Here is a 6374-nt window from a genome sequence, read left to right on the forward strand (position 1 = left end):
AGCTTTAATTACAATGAAAAATACCTTTCGTTTCAATCTCTGTGGCATATTATATTAAGCTAAATGTAGTGTTGAAGTAAGGTTTGTCTTAGGCGTATTCTAATAATTTGTTGCTTATTTTTTGGCTGTATTTTAGGCAAATTAGCTTATTCTATGGTTTAATTTTTTTTGTTACACTTCTAGTGAAGGTCTCCCGAAGGCCAGGCCACAACAAGGCAGGAAGCAAGAACCCATTACACCAAAAAACCAAAACAATTCTAGAAATTAAGTAAAGCAAAAGATATCAGATTTGGGGTTGAATCCAGAGCTAAGGAAGTAAAGCAAAAGATATTAGATTTGGTGCTGAATCTAGAGCTGCAATGCTGCAAGTTGTTCCACACTCCGGTGTCAGTCATTTTTAAATAAAGCATTACAACATAAGAAGAACCGAGGAATTTCAGCTTGTGAACTTATTAAATATCTATCAGTTTTAGAACTACATAAATATCTATCTGTTTTAGAACATTACAAGTATTTTGAATGGTAGAAGAATATTTAATGGGGCATCTAGGATTATGGGTTACTTGGTTTTATATATTTGTAAATAATCTGTTATGATATTTGATTTTAATATCATCCCTAAAGTATTTTTAGGACTTCCAATGATGATAACATATTTCTATTTGAAGCCAATGTTATGGTAAAGTTCAACTATATTATTAATAATAATGATACATAAAATGACTCTAAGGCTTTTGGAATTAAAATTTGTGGATTGCCTGAAGTTTGTAAGTGTTATAAATATATCGATACGTTAATATGATGATTATTATTGCGATTCTAGTTTTAGTTTATTGATGTGTAAAAGTGTTTTTATTAAATGTGTAAAAGTGTTTTTTTTTTAAGGATGGTGATTGTTTAGAATTCAATTTTGTTGGTTCGTTTTGGATTTTTTATATATTTTTAATATGTTTATATATTTTTACAAAATTTAGAAATAGTTGATAGATTTTAAATTGAGAAAATTGTTCATAATGTAATGCTTATCATTTTGTGAATTTTAAGATTGTATTCCAAACTTAGTTTTCGATTAATTTGTGATGCAAAGTAGTTTTAATCATTCTAGAAAAGTTGTATAACACTTTAAGTATTTCAAATTCAATCAGATTGAGGAAAAACAAAATAAAAGGTTAGGATACATGCAATGTGATGAATGTTGAGAAAACAAACTTGCATGAAAAACCAAATTGAAAATGTAATTATTGCAAACTATCATAATTGTAAGACAAAACTAAAACATCAAACATGAATTAAATTGTTGTAGTTTCATCAAACAAGCCACATTTATCAAATAAATGTGGGAAGAACAAATCCAAGAGAGAATAGTTTATTAGATGAGGCTTGATTAATATTTTTGAAAAGGACTCAAGTCAATTTACTTGGAACTACTTTAGTCCTCAATAGTATCTAATGGACATAGTGAGTGTTATGAAACCAGCTCACAAAAAGATAAAAAAGAGAGATCCACGCCTTAGAATTCAGCCTCTTCGAGGGGGCAACCTCCTTTACATTACATAAATGAACAATTACATTACATAAATGAACAATTCTTGGATGATTCAAATGACAAAACCTCCTTTCTATATATAGGAGTCTAAGGAGTCACAATATAATCCAGCCGACCTAACAATAATAATATAAAGCCACAAAAATAACAATAGAAGGATTCTATGGGGCACAAAAATAACAATATGGGTGTAATAGGGGCACAACAATATAAATAAGGGGTATAACTATAATAGTAATGGGGTAATCACTAGTATTATAGGGACCCAACATGCCCCTCTCCTTCAAAAAAGTGTTGTCCTCAACGCGTGAGTAATTCTGGATACTTTTGCATAAAATTCTCATCCTCCCATGTGGAATCTTTAGCGGATAAGTTCTTCCACTTGATAAGATACTCTGAAATTGATCGATTTCGTAGCTGTCGGGTTCTTGTTTCTGTGACTACTCCAGGTTCCAATATGATTTTTCCTTCCTTTTCAATATCTAGAAATATTGTTTGAATTGGGATCTTTTGCAAGTTATGAATAAGTGGCCATACTTCTTTGTCCTTCTTCCATTCATCCCTTGCTTTGTTTATCCAATTTGGTTGGATAATAGAAATAGCAAAAAATAATGCTTCCACATCCTCATCCTTGAAGAGTCTTCCCATTCGGTAAGGTCGCCATTTTTTAAGTGCATGTAGTATTGCCAACATTTCCTTCTCATAAGTAGCTTGCTTTAGATGTAGCAGTAAAAATACCCAATCACCTACATCAAAACATTTTTCACTATGATGTTGATCTACCTGTTGTTTCATTTGATTTTGTACCGAAGTGGCGCTATCCTTTAAAAGTTGGAGAACTTGTTGTTGATGCTCGATGTGATCTTTCACTGCTTGAACCTTTTTCTTCTTGATATGTCCTTCTATCTTTAGATTTTGAGGAGTGGTAATTTCTTCCAATCCTTTACAAGATATGGTCGGATTCATTTCTTGACGCTCGATGTGATCTTTCACTTCTTGAACATTTTTCTTCTTGATATGTCCTTCTGTCTCGCTAGTTTGAGGAGTGGTAATGCCGACAAGTGAATTACAAGATATGGTTGGATTCATTTCTTCTTTATTGATGTGATCTTTCACTTCTTGCACCTTTTTCTTCTTGATATTTCCTTCTATCTCGAGAATTTGAGGAGTGGTCATTCTTGCCAATAGTTTACAAGATATGTTCTGATTCATTTCTTCTTTCTCTAGGGTGGGGTCCTTGCGTATATCTTCTTCTTTTGATGTTGCTTGATCCTTTTCTTCCTCCTCTCCATATTCTATGTAAAATAACTTCTTCTCAGCACACTTATGACCTTTAGTGCATTTGCTATCACAATTGTAACAAAGCCCTTTTTTTCTTTTTTCTTCCAATTGTTGTGGTGTAACCCTTGTAGGTTGTGGAAGGCTAGGAGAAACAACACTTCCATATTTATAGTTGTGAGGGGTACACTTCCTGGTTTCCATAATTTTGCTTTCCTCTATGTCACAAAGCCCTTTTACTCTTTCCAATTGTTGTGTTGTTGCTCTAAAGAAGGTGTTGCTCTTTGTATCCTCATAATGTGCTATCATTTCCTCCGTGAAAATTGACCACGTAACAAGTTGTTTACGAGAACAAAGCCCTTTGTACCATAAAAATTGATCTGGTTCTAAATATGAAGATGCAATACATACCTTTTGTAACAGTTGTACACCATGTAGATCAAAATATTGCTCCATCTGAAGTATCCAATTTACCGGATCCTTGCCATCAAACTTCCTCATCTTGCTTTTTCTTGATTTTAGGAGCTCGACCTTGAAACGACTGTAACTTTGTACTTTCGGATCTTTAAGTTCTGAAATTGCTACCTGTAGTATCCCTCTGTGTCCTCTTTCCAATGCCACTAGTTTGATCCAAATTGGATTCCCCAAAAAAGAGTTATGCACAATCTCCCAAGATGACCTGATTATAGACCTTTCCAGAAGAGCGAAGTTGTATGAAGTGCCACGTGTACAATTTTCGATATTTGGCTCTGAAAATGATATACAAGAAACTACAGTTCGTCCTCTTTCTGTACCTTCTTACGAAATTTCAATCTGATTCCCAAAGAGAAAGTTATGACAATTTTCCCCAGGTCACCTGTTTTGAATGTAATTCAGGAGTCTGCAAAAAGACCAACTTCCTCAGATCATATCTCCGAAAATATTGCGTGAAAAGCTCTGAAATTTGGAACCAAGGTTCAGCACGATTTCTTCTCAAATGGGTTTTTTTTTGCGACTTCTGAAACGTCACAGAAAAAAGTTATAGCGAAAATTCCACAATGACCTGTTTGGAGCAGCGAAACCCTAGAATCCAAAGCTCTGATACCAAATGTTATGAAACCAGCTCACAAAAAGATAGAAAAGAGAGATCCACGCCTTAGAATTCAGCCTCTTCGAGGGGGCAACCTCCTTTACATTACATAAATGAACAATTCTTGGATGATTCAAATGACAAAACCTCCTTTCTATATATAGGAGTCTAAGGAGTCACAATATAATCCAGCCGACCTAACAATAATAATATAAAGCCACAAAAATAACAATATGGGTGTAATAGGGGCACAACAATATAAATAAGGGGTATAACTATAATAGTAATGGGGTAATCACTAGTATTATAGGGACCCAACAGTGAGGATGCTAGAATATTTAAAATCAATCATGCCTGTGGCTATAATGACATAGATATCAAAAACATAACAATTACAGAGGAAGGATATGTTGGCTAGCCAAATATCATTCACTTGTACACAAGTAATGCCTTTTATGTTGGTTAGCCAAATAGAGGTTTTTTCTTTATTTTTGAATTAGGGTATAATTTTGTAGGTTTTTAATAAGAATGTAGATTAATATACTTATTTAAATTAAATGTATGATAAATATAAATATAGATAAATATAGATATGTATTGATTTATAGTATTAATAAAACTATTAAATTATTTATTTTATAATATAATTTACTCCGTAATTATTTAAAAAAATATTTAAATTATAATTTTGTTTAAAATGTTATAATTATTATTTATCATAAAAATAATATATATATATATATATATATATATATATATATATATATATATATATATATAGATATATATATATATATATATATATATATATATATATATATATATATATATAAAATCAGAATTATGCAGATGCAGTTTTATAGATATTTTTAACTTGTAAATAAATTTTGGTATAGTATTATGAGTCATTATTGTTATTTTCCACAACAGCTCAAGGCTGAGAAAGGTGGTTGAATGAGGTAACCTTAGATCTTTTTGGCTTGATAGCTAGCCCTATCAAGCTGGAGAGGGCTTTCTCCTTGAAATCTTGCAATCAATTGGGATGATTGGAGATTAGTCAAAGTTTTAGGTTAAATCTTATGCCTAGTGTGTTTGAAAATTTGAGATGATGATGCTGGATCAAGGGTGCAATATTCATAGAAGGTTGTAAGTCAGTTGCAGTTGGGATGAATGCAATGGAGGTCAGTTGCAGTTGGGATGAATGCAATGGACTTGAGAGGGGGCATTAGCTAACTTGCAGCTGGGATGAATGCAATGGAATTGAGACAGGGCATTAGCATGGCAATTGATGCAGTTGTGGTACATTTGAAAAGTAGAGCAAGGATCATAAGCACACCAGAGGAAATTGTACCGGTAGGCACCATCTCAGCAAATGGTAAAAGGGAAGAGCTCTTCTGGTTGTTTCTTTGGAGAAAAGAAAAAAGCCAACTTGGAGGATCTTGTTGTACTTACTAGTGATCAAATGATCTTAAAAGAACTTGGCATGGAGCTTGAAAAGGTTGAAGCTGCTAAGTTTGGTTTAGCAAAGAAGGTAAATGTATCAAAGGCTGACACTATTATTCTTGATTGAGGTGGTGATAAGAAGGCTATAGAAGAAAGATGTGAGCAGATTCGGGCCACCATTGAAGCCAGCACAACAGACTATGATAAGGAAAAGTATCAGGAGAGGTTGGCAAAGCTTTCAGGAGGAGTTGCAGTTCTGAAGATTGGTGGAGCTAGTGAGGCAGAAGTAGGGGAGAAGAAGGACAGAGTTACAGATGCCTTGAATGCCACGAAGGCAGCAGTAGAGCAGGGTATTGTGCCAGGAGGTGGCATTTCTCTTCTTTATGTGACAAAGGAGCTAGAAAAACATCAGACTGCTAACTTCGACCAAAAGATTGGAGTGCAAATTATTCATAATGCATTGAAGATGCTTGCATACTGAAGCAAGATAATCTTGACCTTGGCTATGATGCTGCCAAAGACTTTCTTCTTTCTTCTTGAAATCTTGTGTTTATTATTATACCATTTATTCAAAGACCATATCGTGCACATTAGAACAAGCTATCTGAGTTTTGGTGAAGAGCATTCTTGAAATCCTGTGTTTATTATTATACCATTTATTCAAAGACCATATTGTGCACATTAGAACAAGCTATCTGAGTTTTGGTGAAGAGAATGATAGAGGCATAGGTAAAAGAAAATATACAAGAAATTTAATAAAGTAGCCAAGCCAATCAGCAACCTCTTGACAGTTCAATCCTTTCAAGGAATTTGACAGTTCAATCCTTTCAAGGAATATGAAACTCAGATCCAATGAGGACATGATGGATCAAATTAGAGGAACTGAGTTATTTGTAACTTATGGATCAAACAAGGATTTCAATTGCAAGAATATAAAACTGTCTGATTTCAATTGCAAGAATATAAAACTGTCTGACGTGTTACATAATATTGCAAGAATATAAAACTGTCTGACCTGTTACATAATATTTATTTTTT

At 33.3% G+C, this 6374-nt stretch overlaps 1 pseudogene; it reads left to right on the plus strand.

Moving 5' to 3' along the window:
- Positions 1-5147: 5147 nt before the first annotated feature.
- LOC149207449 (chaperonin CPN60-1, mitochondrial pseudogene) lies at positions 5148-5817 on the plus strand (annotated as a pseudogene).
- The last annotated feature ends 557 nt before the right edge of the window (positions 5818-6374 follow it).

The sequence above is a fragment of the Pinus tabuliformis genome, chromosome 1_2 (assembly GCF_031772625.1).
Source record: "Pinus tabuliformis cultivar Carrire ecotype Pingquan chromosome 1_2, CPIR1, whole genome shotgun sequence".
Classification (NCBI taxonomy): domain Eukaryota; kingdom Viridiplantae; phylum Streptophyta; class Pinopsida; order Pinales; family Pinaceae; genus Pinus; species Pinus tabuliformis.